The sequence below is a fragment of the Macrobrachium nipponense genome, chromosome 6 (genome assembly GCF_015104395.2).
Source record: "Macrobrachium nipponense isolate FS-2020 chromosome 6, ASM1510439v2, whole genome shotgun sequence".
In the NCBI taxonomy this organism is placed as follows: Eukaryota; Metazoa; Arthropoda; class Malacostraca; order Decapoda; family Palaemonidae; genus Macrobrachium; species Macrobrachium nipponense.
Window position 1 is genome coordinate 124,150,105 of NC_061108.1, and position 27,500 is coordinate 124,177,604.

The window sequence follows — 27,500 nt, forward strand, 5'->3', positions numbered from 1 at the left end:
AAACCGATCTAGAATCTAGACTAGAAAAAAAAACTTCTGTAGCTTTGCAACCAATTCATATAACCCCAAACAAAGAGGGGTGGCCCATCAACAGCACATTTGACTTACCCTTTCGCTTCTATTCTTTATGCACTCAACAAACTTCCAGTATAAAGAGACACTTTTCCGTGTCATTAACTTGGTGTTCCACTCCACCTCTCTACACAGAGTTCTGAGTCATAGACTCATAATCCCATTTTAACTCGTAAGGATTTCAGCTGCTTCAAAACGTTTTTTTTTTTTTCCTTTAACCTTGTCTCTTCAGTATCCTTGTTTTTCGACCTTTGAACGATTTAGTCAAGTAGTAGGCGGTCTACCTGCGTATTTCTACAGTTTCGCCGTGTTTTAGTACTAGCCCGTCGGGGGTCCAAATATCCCTAAAGTAGCACCAAAGGTTTTTTGTTATTGTTTGAGATTAAGTTGGCCTTATGCCAGCCTCGGGATCAAATGTGGTTAAAACTGCACTTATGGACATTTGACTCCCTCGCGGGCTAGTACTAAACACTGCGAAACTGTAGAAACATGCGGGTAGATCGCCTACTAAAGTAGCACCATTTAATCTCTCTTTCCTTTTAGTTTCACGCAAAACTATTACAGCTCACTTCCATAAATGAGATATTTTGTGCTAATGATAATCCCTTGAAACAATGATAATAAAGTCTCAAGGCCCACGAACTATGGTACCATAGGCAATTTGTCATGTTTGTGACATGTAAATTACGTCAAATTCGTCATGTAGCTGGACATATTTGGGGCTTAAACAAGCTCCTTGAGCAATAAATTCTATTATTCCCGGAAAATTTAGCGTTCATTGATTATGTAAACTGTTCCATATGAGCTAAGATATCTATTTAAATTCAGGCACTCAGGCGCTGATACAAACATTGTCTGTCAACGAAAACTATCCGTCCACGACCACGAGACGGGGGAAGGGGAAGGAAGACAGACACCAGCAGGTGGTCTTTTCAGTATTTTCCTCTTCTTTTTCTATATGATGTCACGTCCTTATTTGTCTGTTGGTTTCCCTTTCGTCTTCTCGGTTCTTTGCAAACTTATATTCAGTCCTTGGCACTTGCCGAAAAAACTTAGTTTCATACTTGCAGGTTATCTTTAGGAATTTCCGAGGCTCAGGTTTGTAGCTGAGAAGAGGATAACTCATTAACACAAGAGTAATTCTGGAAACTTTTCCTGCGACTATGGATAACATAATTAGGTTGCTTAGTTAGCACGCGTCTCTCTTTCTCTCTCTCTCTCTCTCTATTTGCATCTATCTAAAACACATACGCACTCGCGACTAATATCTCAAGACGATGATTGGTTCTGTCTACTTTATACATTGTCCTTATTTGAACAAATAAGTTATGTACAATACAGCATATTGATTACATCATTCGTTTGTTTTCCTTAATTCTGCTTGATTCAGAACCGTTTAAATTGTGAAGAAACTGGATAAGGTTGACATATTCACAGACTGTTCATTTGTATTTTATATAGAAAACTATTTTATTTTATATTTCATTTATCTCTATTTATTTATTTTTTTTTTGAGAACCGATTGATCATTCTGAGATGCATATTTACCAAGATCTGTAAAATGGAAGATATGTAACAGAAAGGAATAATCATGCAATAAACGAGTGTCAGGACTCGGAGACTAGTTCAATTGAGGTCGCTATTGTATCCATAGTCCCTACTCCTCTGCTTTTCTATACCGTACAGAGATTAGTTGATGTCATTGTATCCCATAGACCCTAGCATGCTCTCCTATTGCTGGTACAGAGAATAACCTATACTCTGTTTTTTTTTCATATGTCCATCGCCTAAAAGGATATCTAGGTGTACATTTGCAACTGAAAAGTGTTTTTAATATTTTCTGTATGCGAATTACACCGTTAATATTCGAAATAGGATATTATTATAATCGTTGAATGTAAGCTGAATGTCACTATCTTAAGCCCGGGACGCAGTGTTACCATACAAAAACACCACAGGCGGATGGACAGATGAAAAAAAACAGAGTATAGTTGGTGTCATTATTGTATCCCATAGGTCTAGTTATGCTGTTCTTTCTTTCTCATACAGAGAATAGTCTACTAAGTTGACAGCATCATTGTATCTCGTAGGTCTAATATGCTCTTCTTTCTTTCATGTACAGACTGGACCTCATGCGAAAAATCGACAACGAGTGACGTCATCGGAGGACCAATACTACGGCTTTGGCTCGGCGGCAAACACCGCCATCATTTACGTCTACAAGAACGACATCGTGTACGTATACCTGGCGGAGGGGCTGCTGTATGAGAACGACGCTCGCTTCAGGGGTTACGCTTCCTTTACTGGTTATAAGATCGGCTAAAAGAGATAAGAGGACGTTAAAGAGACAGGGGTCAGAGAGAAGAGGGAGGAAGGTTTGCTCTCGGGATTTTAGGTGAGGCGAGGCGGAGGATTTCAGTAAAAAAAAGAAATAAAAGGATGGAAGCATATATGAAGGGACGCCGATAGACTTCACAGAATGAGAAGGGAGGGAGATAGAACTTTAAGGTTGTCGGTGAAAGTTATTAAATTGAAAATAAACTACAAGCTGTGAGAAATAATCGCAGAAACATGAATGCGTCATCAGAAATTCCACTATTATTTTAAGCCTTAGTCGGACAATATGTAGAAAAGCGGTTAAGTCTTTGATCGTCCTATGAGACTTTTCCAATCGTTTCAAGACTTTGAAGGAATTCCTGGCTTAGTTGCTGCTGCAAAGGTGCAAATAGGCATTCAAAATCACCTAACAGCTGCAATCATCTGTCTGTCTCGCATGATCGTCATCAAGTATTAGTCATGTTGTAACTGTGCATGACATTATCTGTATGTGGTTATTTAAACACAAGAAGGTCAAATATCATTTGGATTTTAAGTGTTCCTGAACCAAATATCTATCTATTCATCTATCTAGAGTGTGTGTGTGTGTCTGTGTGTATGTGTGTGTGTGTGTGTGTGGGAATTATGTGTAGCTAATCTAACCTAAAGAGAGAGAGAGAGAGAGCTATGGAAGAATCTGACGAATGCCCGTTTAGTAATCATAAAGACCCCATCAAAAGGCTTCCCTGAGGCAAATTACCCTCCCGGTGACGAATGCTTTGGAAAAAGAGGAACTTAAGAAGTTATATTAGGCCCAAGGAAAATCTTATATTGTACAACAAAAGAGGTTGTAAATCGGCGTCAGAACTCGTTCATATAAAAGCAACGTCGACGAGGTGCGCTTGTACGCGCGCATCTGCACGTTTCCCTAACGGTGAGTATATGCTTTATGATCATAAACAAAATCTCTTAAGGCCCCATACACTGAACGATTGTCGTTATCAACCAACGTACACGCACATACTATCATACAGTACGAACGATCTCTGCACCGATTTCAGTCTGAACAAAGTTTTTGCCTCCAGTATGACATGACATCATTTCTAACAGAGACGTGCACGCGATAGCGTTTATCGGCAGGCAAACCCATACATTGAACGATCAGTGTATGACAGACTTAAGTCGGAAGCCAGTAACCATGGTCGTGAGAGATTCCCGTTGAGAACGTTCAGACACGAAGCTCCGCCCACTTTTGCATTCAGACACGCCCATTGCGAACGATAAGAGTCGTTCAGTGCATGGGGTACTTAAAGGCGACAATGCCTGTCCTGATTACGCGCATTCTTATATCAGTCTTCGTTAATCTGTATTTTTCACTGTCACACTCACGGTCCAGATACAAACAGGTCAGCCAGACAAGCGTCCCAATTTTAAGCCTCTTCTGCGCACCTACGTCATCTGAGGGAGCGGCGGTGGTGAGAACCATTAAGAACGTAGGTCTAACGCACCGTCAAGAATCTTTTTAGAAGAGATTTTTTTGATAATTGATCGTTTCAAGTATGTAAATCAAAACAACATTTGCATTTTGAAAATATTTTATCAAGTTACAACTTTTATTTTTTTTCTTAGTGCTTCCCTGCATGGTTGCCCCTGACGTTTCCTATACTTTATCAAATTATTAAGATATCTCATTCGAAAATATACGGATATCTTTACATAAAAAGCTATAATATCGTCAGGAACTTCAATATTAGACTTTTTCAATTCATAGCAAAGCTTTTTAAAACAATGTTTGCCCTCTATGAGTGCTTTCCCGTGTACAGCATTAAAGATCTCCCGCATTATTTACTAACTGTGAAAAGAAATGACTAGAAGGTACATGCAACTCCCCCATACTTACACATTCTATCCAAGTATCACTCTTTGGTACTTCTTTATTCTTAGTTCCCAACTCAGGATATTTCACACAAAATTTTTTGACAATATATCCCCCAATGTATTTAAGAGCCTCCTCCTCAATTACTCCCTCGATATCTTTTTTTATATCTATGTTTGCTCTCAAAGGTCTTCTTCCTCATCAAAAACATCTTTTTCTAGATCAAACTCTAAATTTCTAAACATCTGTGTTGTAAGACATATCTCTAAAGCTAACTCCCTTTCTTTTGTTATATACTCATCTTCATTGGCAGATTCAATGGATTTATCAACTGAGGTGATATTACACTTTTCACTTATTACCTTCATTTCCTTCCCTAACAACAATTTTTTTAGCCTGAATTTAAAATTCACTGCATTTGGATGATCATGGTGACCATCCATTTGCCTTATGCACCCAAAGAAATGTTCAAGGCAATCTTGATTTAATCTTTGTGTCAGCAGGTAGTCAATACTATGAGAGGCCTTTTGTAAACATATTAAACAAACAGCAATGGTGATTTACTATGATAAAATTATTCCCTTTCTGGAACTTGAAAAGACTTTTTGTATTAGGAACTTTTAACTCTCATAGTACTCATTACCTCGATGACCTGGAGCAGTGTACTGTTTGTTTTTCTACATCAATACCAAAAGCATTGCTTTTACCAAACTCTCCATACATGCAGAAGAATTCATGATATCAAACCAGTCATTCATTAAAAGAATAAAATCGGACGTTTCACTCCAGTTTTGACATTCAACAGTCCCCTTTCTCCTAAATATTTCACTGATTGGCACATGATCTAGACAGCAGTTGCACTGCTAATTTAACGCGCTGTCTTTGTTGACCGGTTACATTTAAATGCATTTCATTGATCTTATATGCAAGCCCATAGTCTGTTTTGGTTTTACTCAGCATTTCTCGTATACTAGCATCTGAAATACACTCTCCATTATTAAGGAAAAAACTAGTCAATAAAATTATTTCTTACTAATTTGATTAAATGGGGAACATCCGAGAACACAAAAACTTCTCTTTCTGCTTTAGGATTTTTGAAAGATATCCTATTTTCAAGGGGGTCAATATTGAATTGTTTCCAACATACGAAGATTTGTAGATCCCATGTCATGCACCACTGCTACCACAGGATAACCAACATCCTCTACTTTCGATATTATTTCTAACAATACTTTATGCATATCACATTGATCGAACTGAAAATAGATTGGCTGTCTCCATTTACCTATAAGACCTCGCAACATTGCCACCTGTACATTCAATCAAAACAGACATATTTTCATTTAAGTATGCATTTTGTTCCTTCAAGTAATAATTTTCTTCTTCAAGCTTCTTCATTTTCACCTTTAAATTTTCAAACTCCTTTAAGACACTTGTCCCTGGCATAACTTCGTTTTCTTGCAAATTTATGTCATCAGCTGTCGATATCTGGGTATCACTGTTGACGAAAAGCCAACATTGCTGATGTTGCAGTCTGTATCCAAGACACTTAATAGCTCCTTGACGATTTGTTGACGATTCCTGCTTTCAGCTCTTTCACATCTTGAATTAACACGTTCTGAATGCAATGCGCCGAAACATATCAGTAATAAACACTGGTGCTTCTACATAATTATATAGACTATTAATTCATTTGGACTCTAAGCTTGACTGTATTCACTTTTATACAAACAAACAGCACTGCAAAACAGTTGCTTAATGTACTCACCATTTGGTATGAAAAGACTTGGTACAGCATCTTCTTTTAGCGGCCTTGTAATCCTCGGGTTTGAAATGAATCGAGCAAACAGTAGCATACACAACGTTAATTTTGTCTGCACGACAACAGGCATTTACCCACTGGTCTATGTATGGTTTTGCCTTTGGAAAACGATGGTATTTTATATTGGAGTTTTTCGTTTTTTCACGTGTGTTAAAACAGCCAAATACCGCGCAGTTACTTGGCATTATCACTGATAGAATGAATGAATGAATAAAAAGATATATAGGTGCACAGCACGTCCTGTTGTTTACCTTACCTCTATGGGTTCAGCAAACTAAAGCATTGTTTTGGTTAACCACGTGTGAGAGACCAGGGCGCATGACGTCACAGTATTGGTGATTCATACCCAAAGCTGCGCGCTGGCTGACCTGTTGTATCTGGACCGTGGTCACACTAGACCAATTGACAAAAACTGGTTGTAGCGTCTGAAAGATCATCGCTGAAGATTTACCACCGAATTTATATATATATATATATATATATATATATATATATATATATATATATATATATATGTGTGTGTGTGTGTGTGTAATATATATATAATTTTAACAGAGTTCAAGCCCAAAAGCGTTTATGATTGTCTAGATCTGTTCTTATGCGAAATAATATTGGTATTATTTGAAATATGCTCGAAAATGCTCATGTAAGATACGTTAATACAAAATTTTATACATAATGTTTATTTGTTTATATGTATTGTTGCCATTTCTAAAATGAAGTAATCATGTCTAGTTGTTTGGTTAAGGAAGCGTGATGAGAGTATTTCTGGTAGTAATGGAGTGTGTTTTATAAAGGAAATAGTACTACCATTTTATTTATCGTTATTTTTCTTTACAATTAATTCCGTTGGGCTTTTGATTCTCACTGTCGTACTTTCTCTCCACATTCGTAATTCTGTATTGTCATAATTTTTGTGGGTAGACTTTTATCTTTTCTCACTCTCCTTTCATTTTCTCTCAAAACCCAATACCAGTCGATGATTTTTGTAAGAAATGCTAATTTTCAGCGTCGTCTTCCAGTCCTCCACGAATCTTTACTTCTTTTCAGTGGCATCAGCGCTCTCTCCAGGCATATATCACCCAAATTATGAATGAAACGACAACGGAAATGTCAGACCACTTTCTAACCGAGAATATCGGACACTCCAAGAGACAAAGGCCGAGGAGTAGTAATATGGAGGACGACGAGGGGCGGGTTGGTGAGGGGGGGGGGGGGGCGGCGGGGTAAGGGACGTGTGAAGTTGACCAGGACAATCCCTTCAGTGGCCAATCAGAGAAACATGACATATCGAAACACGGTTGTGTTTATTCAATCATCGGCCTCGCATCCAGCGCCGAATCTAAGAGGAGGAAATGTGGGAGGATGTCCTTGGAGGTCTGCTGCTTTCTAGGTTTACAAGCGAGGAAATAAGGCAGGGGGGAGATGATGAAGAAGAAGAGGAAGAGGAGGAGACGGGTAACGATTGGGAAAACAGGGAACACCGGTAATTAGCTCCGGGAGAAAGTTAAGAAACACTTTCGGTTGAGGAGAAAATATTTGCTTATCTCAGTGTCGGGGGGGAAAGGGGAAATAAGTTCTTCGAAACTCTTTGATGGGTGAGGTTTCATGTTATCCGAGAAGGCTCGTTGTTGCCAACCTCACTGTTCCTTGTGAAATCTGAAGTTTCACAGTCAACATCTATGATATTTGGTTATTAAAGTCGTGTGATTACGTGTTCTTGCTAGAATGGAATGAGTCTAAAGGTAAAGGTGGGGCTAATTCAATTAATTCCTGTATGTAGTACTACATTGCTCCTCTTCATACTTTAAAAGATACCATCCTTGATTTTTTTGAAGCTTCTAAGCAGCTTAAATGTCTTTTTTGCATCTTGAGACTTACTAAGAGGACAAGTACTGTAATGCGTTTCATGAATATAGTGATTTTTGTCCACTAAAGGTCAAAATACTTTTCATGGTGAATAGATATATACTTCAGCAGGGAGGTATACCATAACTCGAATTATATTACGTGTCAATAATTCAGTAATTTTAATGTTTTTTTTTTTTGTAGAAACAAAATTGTACTTCAGTTAAATGGGAACTATTTTCAGGAAATAAAAATTCTGTAAAATTGTAATTTAAGACATCTTTGTGCAGGGCAGTGCACAGGAACCAGATTTTATTTTGATATACAAAAGGTTTCTTGATAATTTAATTTTTAGAAAATGGGAGGCAAGACATGTCCAGCCTTTTGCAATATTTAACTCTAATACATGGAACTGACATTACAGCCTCTTGTATAATTATAACTATCGAGGTGGACAGACTTAAGGTATGGTTCTGACAAGCAACTTCTACTGAATCCTAGTCAAAATGTGTGCGTCTGGGAGAGAGAAAAAAATTGAATTTCAAGACTACGTTTAAGTAGCAAGGTGGTACTAAGTGACATTTTAAGAGAGAGATCATATGATACAAATATAGCAGAAACATGCATAAAACAAACAATAAGACATGTAAACAACATACAAAGAATTGATATCGTTTAGATATACATACAGTATATGAAATCAAAGAAAGGGCAATGCATTCTATGTGAAAATAATTATGCAAATGAAAAATGAAAGGACTAAGTGAATCCGAATAAAATTACCCTTGAGATAATAGGAGAATTTATACAGTTGAACACACCATTACGGGTGACACTCAACTGGACTCGGAAGAGCAACGGAAAAATGGATCTTGTGGAGTCTGACATTTTATCGGCCTGTTCCCCCTACTGAGAAAACTTCATCACGATGATTGTTTAATGTTATGCAACATAGATAAATGCTAAGCGACAAAAGTGCGCCTGGAGCGAAACATACTAAAAATGTCACCCATGGATGTAAGAGAATGATTTCTTCTGGATTCACGTCATGTAGGAGGAGGAGGAAGAGGAGAGTGAGTCGTGGGGGAACAGTAGCTTATACCTGCCTAGTCGCATTAAAAGACCTCGTGGAACTAAATTAACAAACAAGCCACAAAGAAATCTACAGAATCAACGACATTACCATCAGTCACAATTTATGAAAGATAAAAATAACGTTCTAACGTTGAAGAGAGAAAGAGAGAGAGAAAAGGGCTGGAATCGAGCCTAAAAAGGCTATAAAAACGGATGTTTACCCAAACGTTCCCCCAACCAACTGTCCGGAGACCCTCTTCTTATCTGGAGGGAGGCGAGGCTCAGACGTGAAAGAAAACGATGAAAGAAAACGGATAAAAGGACCCAAATCGAATGGAGGGGGAAGAGGAGAATCTCAGACGAGTGATTGATTTTCCGGGAGATTACTGGGATGTTAATGGGATTATCTCTCAGTCTAAACGGATCACCTCAACATCGGGTCGTGAGAGAATCGAGAAAACCTCAATTAATCTGCTGCTGTTGGGCGCTTCTCAATACACACACACACACATCGGCGCCTCTGAGGAATTTCTTGTTATGATTCTCTACGGAATTTCCTGTAATGATTCTCATCTATTTTCTCGGCAACGGTGATTTACCATTATAATGACACTAAAACAGCTAGGGGGAAGACAAAAACTTAGATTACCAGAAGTACTTCCTTGTTTACCATCATCTAAAGATGTGATCATAAACGTTTCGATATAAATCTTCACCACCACTTGATAAAACTAACCTTAGTAATAAACGAGAAAAGGGGTGAAAATGAATCGTATAAAACATCATTGTTTCTATGTATAAATTATGCCAGTGGCTGCGTTGATGAAATGTGATGTATACTGATGTGTGTGTATTTTGGGGTGAGGTTGCTAGTCCATGCCTCTCTCCATTATGGTGTCAACCACCACAGTCGACCAACTTCGGAAAACTTAATTTACAGCTTAGCTAAATAGAAAAAAAAGTGACTAAAGCCTTCATGCTATGTTGGGAACTTTCTTTGGAAAGGAATCACTATAAAAAAGCGAACAACTTATTCATCCCTGAACTGAAGAATGAGTGAAACACTGTAGTGAAGGTTTCCATTTATACAGAGCCTCATATAATTAAAAAAAAGACGGCTCATCTACGCTTTACATACTTTTAGGCCGTCTGGATGTTAAGGTCCTTCCACTCCAACGCCTCTTTCACGCCACCAAGCCAGCCAGCACTTTCATGGTTTCCCCGCTCCTCTCTCCTCGTAAAAAAACTCACGAACCATAAAAACTATCCACTGATTTACTGTGCTGTGTGTGAAATACCGCCATCCATGTCTTTTCCTACTTGATCTTCTATGAATCACTTATCACTAGCCTCCATTCTCATGGTTCTCATTCAAGTAGTTGTAGGTCTACCAACTCCTCTGTTGTCCACAGGATCCCAGCCGACACGATCACATAGTACTATTTCTGGCCAGCCAGGATGGCGCGGATTAAATTCTTTTCTGACCAAAGTACATCATACCACGTTTTCATCGCATCTTCTTCACATCTCTACCCCTTTCAGTCCGTTTTTACATTACATGCAATATGCAAATAGTTAGTTTCAATAGCTCGTTCGTTTAGTTAAGAACAAAACTTATATTGCAACGATATAACATTACAGGTCCGCTTGAAAATTTAAGCTGATTGCTTTCCTAAAAAAATTTACGTTATTCAGAAAAAAGTGATTACGCTCAGTATTTTTTTTTTTTTTTTGTTTTTTTATTAATTTTTTTTTTTTGCATTTTGGTTCGACAATGACTCCACAGAGATTATTAGCGGAGCGGTCGAACCCCCGCCCCCCCACCTCAACAACCCCTCCTCCCGTACACGAACTGTTCGGCCCACTCACTTCGATCTTGTACGCAATTTCACGCCTCCTGAATGCTAAGGACCTTATTTCCCAGCGCCTCTTGCACCACATGCAGCCAACACTCATTCGGCCTCGCTCTTCTCCGTAAATTTTTTTTTTTTAATTATGCACCCCTCCTATCAGTCTGTTTCCAGGGGTGTCAAACTCACATCCTTTCGAGGGCCAATTATGCACTTGGTTATGGTCTCGAGGGCCATCAAAGATTTGGTAATTACTTATTCCTTACGACTCATTTATTAAGATTTGGAATGAAAGAGACTTATTGCCAGCAACAATAATATGAAATAAATTAATAAATTGTCATATGAATGAAAGGTTAAACTTATTAATGTCTCGTTTGAACAATTTAGTATTTAGTGAAATTTTCCTCAGTTCTAACAGTTACAGTAGCACGAGTTGAAAAATCTCTTGGCATCTCGCGAGCCACTTAAGACCATCCCGCGGACCTTGACACTCCTGCCTGAGCACCGCCATCTTGAATTCAAGATGGCGGTGGCTTGAGTCCTTTGATCAACTTATCTCAAAATGTTTTAATCCATTCTTTTTACCAGGCTACTATTTCTACTACTTACCTCTACATTTAACTCTCTTGCTGGCATGTTTACTCTGTATAATACGCTGCTTTTATAAAAATTAAACTCTAAAGGTCTGCCAACGGCGATATAAAAGAGACTTTTTGTCTTATTTGTGTTTTAGGAACGTTGATTAACAAAAAATATTGGAATCATATTATGTGCCCACACAATGTTAAAAATTCTCTCCTAGTTCTCAAGAGTGTAGAGTCGAGGCTTTGAAAACTAAAACTTTCTTCGTACAGTTTGCATAGAAGAGGAAGGATGCAACACAAGTGATGATGTATTTTCGTTCTCTGAAAAAGGCATTGCCTAGACGTGTGAATTTAGCTCAAGGCCGTTCCAGATTAAGGTACGAATGTCAGAATGTCATAGAAGATGCAGACTGGAAAAGGTCCATGATTTCAGCTGACAAAGTTTCTGATATATATTAGGACCTGTTTGAGTTGATATTGATAATATTGTTTTTCTGTGCTTTACAATACTGGCTCGAATTTCATCAACAGTTGCTAGTTATATGTTGACCAAATTAAGCCTATAGGGCAGTAATCAAGCAGCTTCTTGATGTTATCATTATGGCGGGAAAATTCTTTTATGGCCAACGAACTGAATAACTTTTGGAATTGCTCATGAGAAGAGACGAGGCACTGGAATGGGCATTCCAGCGGTCTAGATCGCACTAAAGAACTTTTCCATATAATTATCACGGAGGACGGAATCACGTGGTATTATTCATTCTGAGAATTTCATCACAAGTTTGGTTAATAGTTATGCTTAATCACTTACTGCGTTATGCAACCATCAACATCAGAATTTGCAAAGGAACGATTTCTTTGATGGCTCTGACCTCGTTATGAACTGAAACGCATAGTCTCGATTTGGACAAACTGCTTTGGGTTAGTAACACTGGAGAAGTGAACTTACGTTCTTCTATTCTGCGGTATCGATGCCCCAAAGCACGGAAATTTCGCATCTTATGGCAACAGATAACTACTGGTTCCTTATGCTTATTGCTGTAAAACTAATTATTTATTTATAGTACTTACTACTCTCAAGGAAGAAATTAAAGCAAAAGAACTTCCTACAGTCATAAACCCTCGTAGGAGGGTAGCGCCGTCAGTGGACCTCATGCGGTGCACTGTAGGCATTACTTAAGGTGCTTTGCAGTGCCCCTTCGGCCCCTAGCTGCAACCACCTTCGTTCCTCTTACTGTACCTCCTTTCATATTCTATTTCTTCATCTTACTTTCCACCCTCTCCTAATACTTGATTCATAGTGCAACTGCTTTGAGGTTCTCCTACTGTTACACCTTTCAAACATTTTGCTGTCAATTTCCATTTCAGCGCCGAATGATCTCATAGGTCCCTGTGCTTGGCCTTTGGCCTAAATTCTAAATTCAAATCAACTCAACTCAAAAGTCATAAACCAGCCCAAAGCACGCAAGCAATTGGATTGGATTATGGAATTTAGGGCATAGCCCAAGCGCTGGGACCTATAAGATCATTCAGCGCTGAAATGAAAGTATGGCTAGATGGAAAAATGAGAAATGAAATGAAAATGATAAACTGATGACAATCCTGCACTTGAACAGGACTGTACATCACCAATGGCCATTTTACTCTCCTCCCAGCATTCCGATCATCCAAAGTTATGAAAGATCGTTGTGGCCAGGGGGCCAAACGCAAGCAATTAAATTAGTATAGAACCCCGCAAAGTAATCTGCTTGAACAGTTAAGTATTGTATACTGTTATCACAATGACTGAATTATTGTTCATTAAGATCCGGAGCAATAGAGAGAAGTGAGAGTTTTACCGAGGGATTGTCATGGGGAGGGGGTGTGGGGGGGGGTGGTGGTTATAGTAGATTCACATCAACCGTGCATTTGATGTCTAGGCCAGGTCCGTTACGACGCTCCTGATTGGCTGTTGATAAGCCAATCACAGAGGTGGAACAAACATCCTGCCTATGCGAACTCTGGAGAGAGACTGAGAGTTTCCAGCCCTGTATTGGCTTATCAACAGCCAATCAGGAGCGTCGTAAGGGATTGGCCTAGACGTCAAATGCACGGTTGATGTGAATCTACTATAGTAACAAAATAGTAAGGGAAACGCAATATGGAATTTTATTTAATTGTTATAAGCATGCCTGGCGTCCAAGAATATATGGAAAAGGCAGCAATAATTTTGGAAATGATGTTCCAGAGATGACAAATGTCACGTGTCCTTGATAGCTACTCAGAGATTCGTTGACTTCGGGCTGCAAATAGCAGCTTTTGTATTTGGCATATTTACCACAGACAAGGATGGAAATGGAAGTGCGTCGTAGAAGGAAGAAGGGAAGACCAAGAAAGAGATGGCGTGATTGTGTAGGGGAAGATGTGTTACGGAAAGGTATTAACGAGAACGATGCACAGGACAGAAAGAGATGGAGACGACTCAGTCATAACGGCGACCCCATATAAAAATGGGTTAAAGCTGGGAAGAAGGAGAATCTACGCGCTAGACGAATGAATGGTATATACTTGGAGGAAAAGAATCAACCAGTAGATTTCTATAAGGCATAAACGCAAATTATATGGCATGATATGCCCTGTGGTACCTGTAACAAAAAGATTACTATAAATGAAAAGTTTTTTTTTTACATTGTATGGACATTGCGTCACTGGTCTATGAGCAGATGCTAAGGCGGTCGTTTGTAAATGTTTTTTTTTCTTTCTTTTTATTTTGTGAGTATACACTGCGAATGGACAATGGAATACTGGCTTTAGGTTGAGGATAATAGAGATGTATAGCGGTGTATCGCAGCTGCAACTGAGAGAGAGAGAGAGAGAGAGAGAGAGAGAGAGAGAGAGAGAGAGAGAGAGAGAGAGAAATTTTTTTTTTTTCATCGCCCTTTTCAATTCCTGTTCGTTATTTGGTCGCCGTAAAGATTTTTGTCTCTTTCACCCAGCTTCTAAGGTTTCAGGGGTTGAAGTTGTAAACAAGCCATAATCTTCATCGATTTCTTTTCCACCAGCCTCATTTGTCTTCCCTTTTTCGCTCCTTCTCTCTCTCTCTCTCTCTGCGGAGTACGTATACGGGGATTGGCTCTCCGTCAGCAGTGCTTTGGCACCTGCTTGTCGTTATCCTTGAGGAGGCAAAATATTTTCATTCAATCATATCGTTGTATCGAGTCGCATGTTACCAAACATATCTACCGCAATGAATCAACCCTTCGTCAGACAAGCATTAACACTATATATCAATGAATCACATGAGATGAAACGGTGTTTCTTTCCCCTGAGGTAAACGTTCATATGTGAATCTAGTATCCGTGTGATTACATACACACGCACACGCACACGCACACGCACACGCACACGCACGCACACACACACATATATATATATATATATATATATATATATATATATATATATATATATATATATATATATAATATATATATATATATATATATATATATATATATATATATATATATATATATATATATATATATATATATATATATATATATATATATATATATATATATATATATATAATATATATATATATATATATATAATATATATATATATATATATATATATATATATATATATATATATATATATATATATATATATATATATATATATATATATATATATATATATATATATATATATATATATATATATATATATATATATATATATATGCAGACACACACGATGAATAGATAGAAAAAGAATGTTCTAAAGGTGTATGTATGTAATTAATCACGCATATGTAACTTGTTTCGATAAAACTGCCATGACTAAGTGTCCCCTCTCTCACGCAGAGAAAAGAAATGTTAGTGGTTATGTTTTCTATTAAGATGAAATGAAACGTAAGAGAGAAAAACACCAAGACCAATCAATAGAGAAAGTTCCCCAAACAAGAAGAATAATATTATTAACTTCGTTTCTTTACTTTCGGGAGGTAAAACTCCGAGGCTCCAATACGACGAAGAAATAGAAAAATGAAAGTATTCCAAACTATTTTGGTTGAATTTTGTTTGTCCAATTTATCTAGTTACGGTCAGTAACTGTAAGTGGAGGTTAAATGTCTGTATAATAATATTGCCCAATATATATATATAATATATATATATATATATATATATATATATATATATGTATGTATGTATATATATATTTATACATATAGACACATACATATATATAAATGTATGTATATAAAAATTTAGAAAATTACTTTTGTGCATATTTATGATCAACATGTGCATTTATAACTAATTAGTTCCATTGCTTATCTAACCTAAAAAGTGACCTTCCGATCAATACCTGTTTGTGCACATAAAAGTAACTCGAAAGATACAGTGAAAGAAGAAGAAGAAGAAGAAGAAGAAGAAGAAGAAGAAGAAGAAGTAGTAGTTTCTATGGAAGAAAAAGTTGGAATGTATTGCCGACTATTGGGACAACTCTCCTTTAGGGAAGTGAAGTTTGAATGTTGAAAAAAATAAAAAATAAATAAATAAAAAAAAAGGCAGAAGCTATTGTGACGATGTGGTGAAAAGGTGACCTCAGAAGAAGAAGAAGAAGAAGAAGAAGAAGAGAGGGGTCAAAGTGCTCTGAGGTCACGTTACTCCGTCGAGAGATTTTGGAGGACGAAGGATTGGTCAAAATGTGCAATGTAATTTGGAAGACTTGGGAAGAAGACGGAGAGTTACAAGGATTAGGATGTCTCAAAGACTTGTTAGTCCATCCTAAGAGGAGACATCGTGTGCTCACTTATCTGTAGGAGCAGGTTTTACTGTGCATTCACAGTGTCCTAATGATTTTGTCTAGCTTTCTTTTACAGCACTCTTCCACACTATTGCTGTTAACAACTTCTGGTGGCAGTTTATTCCACGTGTCCACATATCTTGTACGTGAAGAAGTTCCCACAATGGGATGTGTGTACCTCTTCAGTTCTGGTTTCCATCCATTATTTCTTGTCCGTTATAGTTTAACGTAAATAGGTTCCTATCTACTTTTGTTTGAGAGAACGAAGGATTGGTGACTGAATGAGATGGAAAAGGGAATAGAAGAGCTTTCAGTACCTTAGAAGCCTGAGAGTCCTCATAAGAAGAAGGTGTATGTAAGTAATTAACGTGCTGCTGATGAGCTGTATGTGAAGGGACATGAACCGGTTAATGTCTACTGCTCAGGAGCTTCTCGCTAACAGCGGAGATCGTTTACTGATGAGTGGTTGAAGCAGATCAACTGCGAAGGTTTTTGTTAAGGAAACCAGGAGGCTGGCGAAAGAGCGAAGAATTTATCTTCGTGATTCTGATTTCTTGGACGAGAAGAAAACGTGGTGGCGCTTGGTGATTTGAATGCAGGCGTTGTGTCAGAGGAAGAGATGGTGATGTCTAGGCCCCCTCCATTACGACGTTCCTGATTGGCTGTTGATAAGCCCATCAAAGGTCTGGAAACTGTCTCTCGAGAAAGTTCACATAGGCCGGATGTATGTTCCACCTCTCCTGAGGGATAAGTATTTTAAGTGTATCCCTCAGGAGAGGTGAAACATTCATCCTGCCTATGTCATTTCTCGAGAGAGACTTGAGTTTCCAGCCCTGTGATTGGCTTATCAACAGCCAATCAGGACCGTCGTAAGGGACGGGCCTAGACATCAAATGCACGGTTGATGTGATTCTACTATAGTGTGTGATGAAAAAAGCCTCGTGGGAATCTGATGTCAGCAGTGAGTCAATGACTATTAGGAATATATGCATTCTACGGACAAAGAATATTCATATATATATATATATATTATATATATATATATATATATATATATTATATATATATATAGGAGGTGAAAAGTGGTATAGAAAAGATTTTACATATTGGAATGTTAAGACCAAGCAGATTTACCCAAATGCGAGGTGTCCAAAATGAAAGACTTGAGTTTTTTCTGGGTTTTCCGAGAAGTTGTATGTGAATGTGTTTGAGTATGAATCTGTAATTATACACAAAAACTTTTTGTTTCCGTAGAAAGAGAGAAACAGATGGACTGCTTGCTCTTTATTTCGTATACTGAGGAAGACCCTCACTTCTCTGTCGCGTCAAATCATTTCTCTGAAATGCATCGACGGAAAAAGAAATTCTGGAACAAGTGAAAGATCACAAGAGAAACATCCAAGGAACCTTTTTTTTTTTTTTTTATTTGCTGGGAAGCTGCGAAAACGATTAAGACTTTTTAAACCCAGAATGGCTACTTGGATGATATCAAGGCACCGTAGTGTTCTTCCTTCCATCCCCATCGTCCAATATGCAAATGATGAGAAACGTCGACTCCTCTCTCCTGGTCTTGTAGTAGAAGCCCTGGTAAGGACCATATTTCCTCCGAATTTAGGAGCAATTATGATGCGTTTAAGGGAACGGCCCTCCGGGTTGAATTAATGCGCCACGGACGATTCCAGTTTCTCTTACAGCGTGAAAAGAAGAGGAGATGGGAAAGAAAGGAAAAAATAAGGATGGTAAAAGTTCCATAACATCATTAAAAGGAGAAATTGTCTAGTCTCAGAAAAGAGCAGAGAATTTCAACGGGTCTATTTTCAACTGCCGACTTGATGCTTTTTTTTTTTTTTGGTGGAATTCCTTCTTCAAGTTCGTCTCCCTAAGTCAGAAATGGAGCTATTAATCTGTTGGGCCCCAAAAGCGAAAGGGGGAAGGGGTGGGGTGTTGGGGGTGGGTGGGAGGGGGAGGGGGGAGGGGAAGGAACGGGCCAGAGGCCGCAATACATTATGAGAAATGTTATTCTTAACTGGGGGAATAAAAGTTAAAGAGATCTTTGTGTTCCCGTCGTATCCTTTCAACCACATCTCGCCATTATATTCCAGAAAGAGGCCATTACTGTTCTCGATTCCTTGATATTTTCGAAAAGCACTGGGTCATAAAAAAAAGAAAAAGAAAAAAAAGGTCCTTGAGTTAGACTATTTTTAGATTATGCATCGATTGTTCAAGATGAATAGAATTATTACAGAGAATCAACTTAGAAAACGACGTGAGATAAAAACAGAAAAAATAGACAGAAATAGTCTTTAAAACAATACATTGAGCCACGGAAATGAATAAAGGTTTATGCAGTCATTCCTTATGGTAATTTGCTATTATGAAACTGTGAAGACAAAGAGAAGGGAAAAGTTATTATTAATGGGGTATTTTGCTATTTAAAGGACAGATACGCCAAATAGCGGTCCAAGGCTTCCGTTAAATGTCAGTCCTTTTAAATCAGTACATATGAGGCTTAAAAAAAATCGGTACCAACCGCATCACAAGGTAACGAATCTTAAGCAAGAAAAAAACCTGATTCTCTATCGGTTTTTTACCCTTTATTTACTGGCAATGTCTATTAATATTATTATTTCAGCATAAGAAATCTATTCATATGGAACAAGTACACAGGGGCCATTGACTTGAAATTCGTGTTTCCAAAGAATGTCGGTTTCAACCTCCCACCGCTAAAGTCCCCTCACTGCAGCAGTAACTGATCATGATACTGAGCCAAGTGATTTTTCATTGCCTTGGGGGAGACGCGAACCCGCTACAACTGAGTGGCATACCACGACACTCACCACTTTACCAGCAGATCAGCTAAACAATATTTAGATGAGTCAAAATTCTTGTTATAACGCCATAAGTAATAAAGTGATATGTATTTTACGTCAAAAGCAGCTGTTTCTCAATGGTAAAAGTTTACATGGTCATTGTTCTAGGTAATCAATATATTTTCATCCTATGAATACGTTTTTATCTATTTTATTCATTTATCTTTTCACTTTTATTAAGTGAGATTTCCTTATTATTATTTTTTTATTGCCCTTTACCTCCTCTTACCTCTTCCTCATGAACACCATATTCTTTGGAAGCTTGAATTTCAAGTCAAAGGTACCTTTTGTTTGTTTGTATGTGCTTTCACGTTTGCATGGAACCAGTGGTTATTCAGCAACGGGACCAACGGTTTTACGTGACTTCCGAACCACGTCGAGAATGAGCTTCTATCACCAGAAAAACACATATCTCACTCCTCAATGGCGTACCCGAGAATCGAACTCGCGGCCACCGAGGTGGCACGCCAACACCATACCGACCACGCCACCGAGGCGCTTTCATTAATGCACTGAACTAAACCTCTCACAAGGGAATATTCAGAAAATCAAAGTCAGTTTCATCAGTGCTTACTGAATTATTAGCGCAATAACACTGGCTTTTATCAATACTCAGACCTCTAGAAGAGCAACCACGAGCCTGCTATTTATATTTAGATGTGCAAGAATATTGGAATTTTATTATGAATAGAATATAGGCTTGGCCAAGGCCAAGCGCTGGCGCCTATGAGGTCATTCTGCGCTGAAGGAGAAATTGACAGTAAGAAGGTTTGAAAGGTGTAACAGGAGGAAAACCTCAAAGCAGTTGCACTTTGAAGCAATTGTTAGGGGAGGGTGGAAAGTCAGATAGAAGAAAGAGAATATGAACGGAGGTACAGTTAAAGGAATGAAAGAGGCTGCAGCTAGGGGCCGAAGGGGCGCTGCAAAGAATCTCAGGTAATGCCTACAGTGCACCGACGGCCCTAACGGGGTGCAAGAATATTTGCACTTACAAAACGAAAAAATCCAAAATATACACGCACCGAATTCAAATAAAAAAAAAATAAATAAAAAAAGGAATGGAGCTGGTTATTTTTGAAAAGAAGTCTACAAACAAAAATAAGAAAAAAAATGCACTGTTTACATACCTGATGAGCCGTCGAAGGTTCTTCTCCAGTCTGGATCCTAGACTGAGGCAAGATCAATCCGATCTGTCACTTTCTGACACGTCTGATATTTCAAGCAAAGTTTCAAAATCAGTCGGAGACGAACGCAGAATTTGGGAAAATGAAATGCTGCTGATCAGCTGTGAAAGCAAATACAGATCCGGGTATAAACACCTAAAAAAAATAAATAAATAAATAACAGAAAGAAAAATCAGTAAAACCGGAGAAGTCTTCCGTCACGTACATATTGAGATGGCGACTATATGGAATTTTCCACTGGGAAGCGTCAATATCAACAATAATAGATTATTACCATTAATAGAGATGGCTATTAAATGCAATTTTCCATTGGAAACCGTCAATTTATTAACAATAATAGAGATGATAGTAAATGGAATTTTCTATTAGGAACCGTCAATATATTAACAACAATAGAGATGATAGTAAATGGAATTCTCTATTAGGAACCGTCAAATTATTAAAAAACAAATAATAGAGATGATAGTAAATGGAATTTTCTATTAGGAACCGTCAATATATTAACAATAATAGAGATGATAGTAAATGGAATTTTCTATTAGGAACCGTCAATATATTAACAATAATAGAGATGATAGTAAATGGAATCTTCTATTAGGAACCGTCAATATATTAACAATAATAGAGATGATAGTAAATGGAATTTTCTATTAGGAACCGTCAATCTATTAACAATAATAGAAATGGCGATTAAATGGAATTTGCCATTGGAAACCGTCAATATTAACAATAAAATGGGTAAAGCTTAAAGTCAACAGAAGCTGAAAATAACAAGACCAATAAGCAAATTCGATGTGTCTTCCTTTCTTTTTTACTTTATCATTATTGGTTTATATTTGAGTAAAGTCCGCATTCCGGGGCACACCACTTGATATGACTACGTCCATGCTTACGTAACCGCGGGCGGAAAAACAAAAAGGGTTTGTCATAATAAAATTTCAGCGGGGGCCTTAGGCAAATGTTCTCCTTTCCCTTCCGCTGCAAATAAAAGTTTTCCCATTTGCGATAAACTCCTTCTTATCAGACTTAAAACTTCCTGTAAATGTCAACTCGCCCATCCTTTATTTCCGACAGACTGAATCCTTCGGAGCGTCAGAATCGTCAGACTCCGGAAGATTGAAGACATTCAAGGGAAGAAGAAAGAAAGGAAAAGGACAAAGAAGAGGTTATGGGGAGAGGGTTGCCATTACCTGTTACAATCTGTCTGCTTTTGGCACTTAATCTTCGTCCATGAAATTGTTTGTCAATTACGGCATAAGGCTCCGTATTTACCGTCTTGTATGGTGTAAGGCTCCGTATTTACAGTTCTTGAACGGCGTAAGGCTCAGTATATACAGCTCTTGAATGGCGTAAGGCTCAGTATTTACAGTTCTTGTATGGCGTAAGGCTCCGTATTTACCGTCTTGTATGGCGTAAGGCTCCGTATTTACCGTCTTGTACGGCGTAAGGCTCTGTATTTACCGTCTTGTAAGCCGTGAGGTTCCGTATTTACCGTCTTGTAAGGCGTATGGCTCCGTATTTACCGTCTTGTACGGCGTAATAAGGCTAGGCCGTATTGTACTGTCTCATACTGCCGTAGGCTCGTATTTACCGTCTTGTATTGGTGGTAAGAGGCTCCAGTATTTACCGTCTTTATGGGTGTAAGGGATCCGGTTAATTTACTCCGTCTTGTAAGGATTAAGGCTTCGTATTTACCGTCTTGTACGGCGTAAGGCTCCGTATTTACCGTCTTGTACGGTGTAAGGCTCTGTATTTACCGTCTTGTACGGCGTAAGGCTCCGTATTTACTGTCTCATATGGCGTAAGGCTCCGTATTTACCGTCTTGTATGGCGTAAGGCTCCGTATTTACCGTCTTGTAAGGCGTAAGGCTTCGTATTTACCGTCTTGTACAGCGTAAGGCTCCGTATTTACTGTCTTGTACGGCGTAAGGCTCTGTATTTACCGTCTTGTACGGCGTAAGGCTCCGTATTTACCGTCTTGTATGGCGTAAGGCTTCGTATTTACCATCTTGTACGGTGTATGGCTCTGTATTTACCGTCTTGTACGGCGTAAGGCTCCGTATTTACTGTCTCATATGGCATAAGGCTCCATATTTACCATCTTGTATGGCGTAAGGCTCCGTATTTACCGTCTTGTATGGCGTAAGGCTTCATATTTACTGTCTTGTATGGCGTATGGCTCCGTATTTACCCTCTTGTATGGCAGGTAAGGCTTCCGTAATACCGTTCTTGTTGGCGTTAGTCTTCCGGTATTTTAAACCGTCTTGTAGGCGTAAGGCTTCGTTATTTACCTCTTGTATTTCGCGTAATGGGGCTCGTATACCGTCTTGTAAATGGCTAAGGCCTTTTCATAATTTACCCTGTCCTCATATTTGGCGTAAGGCTCCGTATTTTTATTAACCGGTCTCGTAAGGCAATAAGGCTTGGCCGTATTTACCGCTTGTATGCGTAAGGCTTCCATATTTACGTCTTGTATGGCGTCCCAGGCTGGCATATTTACTGTCTCAATTTATGCGTAGGCTCCGTATTTACCGTCTCGTAAGGCATAAGGCTGCGTATTTACCGTCTTCGTAAGGCATAAGGCTTCGTATTTACCGTCTTGTACGGCATAAGGCTCTGTATTTACCGTCTTGTAAGCCGTGAGGCTCCATATTTACCGTCTTGTAAGGTGTATGGCTCCGTATTTACCGTCTTGTACAGCGTAAGGCTCCGTATTTACTGTCTTGTATGGCGTAAGGCTCCGTATTTACCGTCTTGTATGGCGTAAGGCTCCGTATTTACCGTCTTGTACGGCGTAAGGCTCCGAGTAATTACCGTCTTGTACGGCGTAAGGCTCCATATTTGCTGTCTTGTAAGGTGTAAGGCTCCGTATTAACCGTCTTGTATGGCGTAAGGCTCCATATTAACCGTCTTTTATGGCGTAAGGCTCTGTATTTACTGTCTTGTATGGCGTAAGGCTCCGTATTAACCGTCTTGTATGGCGTAAGGCTCCGTATTAACCGTCTTGTATGGTGTAAGGCTCCGTATTAACCGTCTTGTATGGCGTAAGGCTCCGTATTTACTGTCTTGTATGGCGTAAGGCTCCGTATTAACCGTCTTGTATGGCGTAAGGCTCCATATTAACCGTCTTGTATGGCGTAAAGCTCCGTATTAACCGTCTAGTATGGCGTAAGGCTCCGTATTAACCGTCTTGTATGGCGTAAGGCTCCGTATTAACCGTCTTGTATAGAGTAAGGCTCCGTATTAACCGTCTTGTATGGCGTAAGGCTCCGTATAACACGTTAGTATGGAGTAAGGCTCCGTATTAACCGTTTGTATGCGTAAGGCTTTCAGTTTTTATTAACCGTTCTTGTAGGCGGGTAAGGCTCGTATTTATTAACCGTCTTGTATGGCGTAAGGCTCCGTATTTACTGTCTTGTATGGCGTAAGTCTCCGTATTTACTGTCTTGTACGGCGTAAGGCTCCGTATTTACTGTCTTGTACGGCGTAAGGCTCCGTATTTACTGTGCCTTGTATGCCGCAAGGCCTCTAATTTACGGTCTTGTATGGAGTAAGGCTCGAATACCTCTTGGTATGGCCGAAAGGCTCGTATTTATTAAGGCAGTCCTTGTATGGCGTAAGGCTCGTAACTACTTGTCTGGTATTTGGCGTAGGCTTTCCGTTTGAGGTAACGTTTCTTGTTTATGGGTTAAGGCCTCCATTAATTAACTGTTCTTGTATGGTTGTAAGGAAACCTCCCGATAATTACGTCTTGTAATGGCATAAGGCTCCGTATTTACTGTCTTGTTGGGTAGGCTTCCGTATTTAACCAGTCTTGGTATTGCCATAAGGCCCCTCCGGATTAACCGTCTTGTTGGCGTAAGGCCTACCCGTAATTTACTGTCTTTGTATTTAACTTGTCCTTGTATGGCGTTAAGGTCCCTTCCGATTTTTAACCTGGCTTGGTATTTGGCACAAGGCCTCCAGTATTTATGGTTCCTTTGTAAACGGCGTAAGGCTTCGTAATTTAACCATCCTTGGAGGGTAAGCCTTCCGTAATTTACCGTCTTGTATGGGCTGGGTAAGGCTTCCGTATTTAACCGTCTTGTATGGCAATAAGCTTCCAATGTTACTGTCCTTGTATCGGCGGCAGGCCTTCGAAATTACCGTCTTGTATGGCGTAAGGCCTCCGGTTATTTGACTGCTTGGTATGGTGCAAGGCTCCGTATTAACCGTCTTGTATGGCGCAAGGCTCCGTATTAACTGTCTTGTATGGCGCGAGGCCTCTAATTTACTGTCTTGTATGGCATAAGGCTCTGTATTTACCGTCTTGTATAGCGTAAGGCCCCTAATTTACTGTCTTGTATGGCATAAGTCTCCGTATTTACCGTCTTGTATAGCGTAAGCCCCTAATTTACTGTCTTGTATGGCATAAGGCTCTGTATTTACCGTCTTGTATAGCGTAAGGCCCCTAATTTACTGTCTTGTATGGCATAAGGCTCCATATTTACCGTCTTGTATGGCGTAAGGCTCAGTATTTATCGTCTTGTACGGCATAAGGCTTCGTATTTACCGTCTTGTATGGCGCATGATTCCGTATTTATCGTCTTGTACAACATATGGCTCCTTATTTACCGTCTTGTGTGGCGTATGGCTCTGTATTTACTGTCTTGTATGATGTATGGCTCTGTATTTACCGTCTTGTATGGCGAAAAATGGTGTACCAACCAAACCAAAAGCAAATATAAATTATGCAAATAGTTTTCATGAGCAAACATGGATTTTGAGAAGAGAGAAAAAAAGCAAAAATTGCAAATGGTCATGTCGGTAGTCTTGAATCACCAACTAACGCCAGTTTTATTAGCGTTAATCAATAACCAACGGTCCTGAATTACCAGAAATGAATTATAATTCAATTTTCAGTATTAATCACAAGTGACCTTTTGATTAACAAAAACATAAAAATAAAAGACACACTCAGACATTTTGGGAATTCGTGTCTGACATTTCTGTAATGAGAATAGCTAATAGCTCACTCCTTTGATTAGAAAAATTTACTCATTTCGTCTACCTTCACATCGAGAATGCCACTGTACCCACTTTCTCCATCTAGTAGCTCTTCAAAGAAAGCTAATTAAAACTATTCTCTGTGCACTTTTATACATTTTTATATATTTGTTAATTCATTAATATTTTTTTCTCTTTTAATAATTGGGTCTTTTTTTCTGTATTTCTCTTTACCTCGTCTTACTTCTTTCTAATGAACTCCCTATTTTTTTGGAAGCTTGAATTTCAAGTCATTGACCCCTGTGGGCTTCTTCCACATGAATAGATTTCATCTTCTGAATAATAATAATAATAATAATAATAATAATAATAATAATAATAATAATAATAATAATAACAATAATAACAACAACAACAACAACAACAACAACAACAACAACAACTATACGTTAGGCTACATTGCTCTCAAAGCGTAAGTTATTTCACCATGATCATGCAGCAGAGCATGAATGAGAGAGAGAGAGAGAGAGAGAGAGAGAGAGAGAGAGATTCTTTGGAAGCCTACTGACTGACGCCATACTGTAAATTCGCTCTTGTCCAAAAATTCCTTGCTCAGAGGCAGTCTTCAGTTTCCCGTCATAATATATTAAAAAAAACTAAAAAAAACAAGGCAACAATATGCTACACTATTTATCACATTTAGTGGATTACGTGTAAATTGTATTTTAAAACCATACTGATAAATTTATCATACCAACCTAACCTAAAATAAACCAACCTAACCTAACCTAAACTGGCCCTTCCTCTTCCTTCTACTTCCACTTTCTTCTTATACTTATTATTATTATAGCCTTATGGGAAGAAACTGAAAATTTTTTTCTCTCTCTCACCCCTACCTTTATCACATATTTCTATTCTTTATCTTTCAAGGAGAAAATAAGTATGTAATATCACATATATCCTTACTCATATAGAATTCGTAATTATTGAAAGCTTATGGAGGAAATGACTGACCATTCTTTTGTCAGTAGTTAGGCTCCTTCATTATTCTTCACTACCTTCAATCTCCTATTCAATATCAATTTCGGTCTATTATTTTTTCCATCTAGAGATTTACACTATAGAATATAAAATATAATGATAATTATTCTTTTAGTTTTTGCTGATATCGGACTCTTACCCATTTCCCCATAATTAATGTCTTCAGTATTTCGATTTTCCCCATAAGGTATTAGCAGTTAGATGTCCCTTTAGTAGGGGGTGGGGGTTATCTTCAAAATCGTTCAGTTCCGACGGAAATTAAGGTGAAATTTGTGCAAAACACATCAAAATTATCTGGGAAAACTCATTCCCTGTCCCTTGTGGGGGAGGGGGGGGGTTTCCTTTTCATCAATATTTACCAAACTTTCTATTTGAAAAATAGAACAAGGTCATTCTGTTTGCTTTCAGAAGACAATATGTCTAGGCTTCGCTTAGGCTAACCTAACCTACAGTAAGCCAGCCTAAGATTCTGTAACTGTATTAGCCTACCTTGCACATCTCTTACCAAGACTTTCTTTTACGCTAATATTTTTAACAAAACCTTGATGTATACCTAAGTAGAATTTAAAGTAATACCAAGGTTACAGTAATATGCTTACCCTGTTATTCCTCGCTGGCGTGAAATTTTCGCTTTTTATCGCTCAGATTCATTTCCTGGCCAATTTTTCATTCTTTGGAAGAGCAAATAACGTGCACTTTTGGCCCACTTCGATAATTCCCCTTGCAATTTAGGACCACACGTGTATATGGCATTATTACTGGATATTTATATCCACAACATGTAAAGGAACTGAAGACAAAAGTCAAAAAAATCCAGAGACGTGCCAAGTTTCAAATTTCAAGCAATACAAGCGATGACGTCACAGTGTTTTCTTTCCCAGTCTGCGAAGCCGCCGCCTTCCTTCAGGGGGCCATGGGCAAGCTATCATAATTTGCAGGCAGAGAAAACCTCTTTCAATGTAACGTAGCCTTGATATTCCCCAAGCCAGAGAAATGAAAGTATATATATAAAAAAAATTGATATCTGTGAGCGCGTTTGCATATGAACCGCTATAAATTTTGTGAGAGTCTTTCAGTAATATATTGTTCATTCTTTTCAAAAACCTAACCTCCGTGTTTTTCCTGAAAGGAGGTTTTCCATACGGTGAAGGGCAGCTTGATGCTCGTGTTAGAT

The 27,500-nt window shown here is 38.5% G+C and overlaps 1 protein-coding gene across 4 annotated transcripts in view; it reads right to left on the minus strand.

Moving 5' to 3' along the window:
* Positions 1–27,500, minus strand: part of LOC135216123 (SANT and BTB domain regulator of class switch recombination-like) — a 93,655-nt gene that overhangs the window by 59,860 nt on the left and 6,295 nt on the right. The window contains exon 1 of one of the 4 annotated variants that reach the window (XM_064251186.1): positions 26,926–27,196. The exons of the other annotated variants lie outside the window; for them this stretch is intronic. The gene's annotated coding sequence lies outside the window, so the exon portion shown is untranslated. Of the gene's footprint in view, positions 1–26,925; positions 27,197–27,500 lie in introns of those variants that run through there. 4 annotated transcript variants of the gene reach the window in all.